Raw genomic sequence first — 1,767 nt, 5'->3', positions numbered from 1 at the left:
TGGTTCCAAATAGTAGAGAGCAAACAAAAATAAGCATGTATGTACATATATACAAACAAATACACCATAATAGATTCCCCAGCTAGCTACAAGATGGGCAAATACCTAAGAGTACCACAGAGGGGAAGGAGGGTGGGTAATCCTGACTGCAGATGCATGCCTATCGGACATCTACATTTATGGTAGGTACAAAACTGTACTATGTCCTTCAAGGATGCATCTGCAGTCCTTACAAATGGGTAGAATATCATAGCCAAACTGGGGCAGGAGGAGAAATAAGATTATGGTGTAGTTAAGATCCCTTGCAAAACAGCAGTGGCAAAACCTGCTCGGGATCTGGAGTATAAAGGTAAATTATAATGCTTGGCAAATGTATGCACGGAGCTCCAAGTAGCAGCCTCTAAAATGTCCTTGGTAGCCACTCCTCGTAAGAAAGCTGTGGTAGTGGCTGTAGCCCTTGTAGAGTGAGGCCTGATGTTTTCTGGAGTTTTCTTCCCATGGTAGGAGTAACAAAATCTAATGCAATTTCCTATCCACTTAGAGATTGTCTGTTTTGAAATTGCTTTTCCTTCGATTCCTGTCGCATATGCTACCAGTAGCTGGTCAGTCTTTCTATTGCTCTTGGTCCTGTCCAGGTAGTAGCGTAATTGTCTATGTACATCCAAGGTATGCAACAGTCTTTCTCCCCTGTTCTGTGGGTTGGGGAAGAATGTTGGTAGGTGGATAGCTTGATTTAAAGATACCCTGGAGACCACCTTTGGCATAAAAGAAGGATTAGTTCTCATGGACACTCTATCTTGATGGAAGATCAGGAAGGGCTGTACTGCCATTAGTGCCTGTAGCTCAGATACCCTTCTTGCTGAAGTGATTGCCAACAGGAAAGCGGTTTTCCATGATAAGTACTGTAATTGTGCTGTTGCTGCTGGCTCAAAAGGAGGGAGTGTCAACTTTTCTAGCACAAAGTTCAAGTCCCATGCTGGCAATGGTGGCTTCCTAGGTGGCTTTACATTTTTAATCCCTCTCAGAAACTGCCTGAGCAGAGGATGTGAGAAGACTGGAGGATCCAAGTTGTATTCTGCTGAAATAGCTGATGCATGAATCTTAATGGAAGAATAGGACAGGCCGTTGTGGAAGAGCTCTGCCAAGTATTCCAGGATGTTAGCTATGTCTACCAGTGACACATTCTCTCCTTTTGCAGTACTCCAAATGAGATATCTTTTCCATTTTGCTGAATAATTTTTTCTTGTTGAGGGTCTGCGAGCCTCCAAGATAATGTCTTTAACCCTTTGAGATAAATCTGGGTTATTTGGTCTTATGCAATGTTCCAGGCAGCCAGCTGCAGTGTTTTCAGGTTTGGATGCAGGGTTTTTGAAGTTGTTCTGTGTTAACAGCAAGGGAACTAGGGCAGAGGCCATATTTGTTCCCGAGACATGCTCCTCAGTAATGGGTACCAATGTTGCCTTGGCCAGACTGGAGCTATCAGGATGATCCTTGGACGGTCTTCTTTGATCTTCAATAGCACCTTGTGCATCAAAGGAAGAGGTGGGAATGCATATGCTGTCATGTTTTCCAACTGAAAGATAGGAGTCCACTTTCCAAGCAAGTGGGTGGTACGTCCTTGTGCAGAATTTTTCAGTTGGTGATTGTGTGGGGATGCAAATAAGTCTATTTCTGGTAGTCCCCATTTCCTGTAATGGTTTTGAAGATGTCCGGATGCAGCATCCATTCGTGGGCATCCGTGGTAGTTCTGCTTAGGATGTCTGCTAG

The sequence above is a fragment of the Protopterus annectens genome, chromosome 7.part1 (assembly GCF_019279795.1).
Source record: "Protopterus annectens isolate FY-2018-M chromosome 7.part1, PAN1.0, whole genome shotgun sequence".
Classification (NCBI taxonomy): Eukaryota; Metazoa; Chordata; order Ceratodontiformes; family Protopteridae; genus Protopterus; species Protopterus annectens.
The sequence above is the reverse complement of the archived record's forward strand: the minus strand, read 5'-3'. Positions refer to the sequence as shown.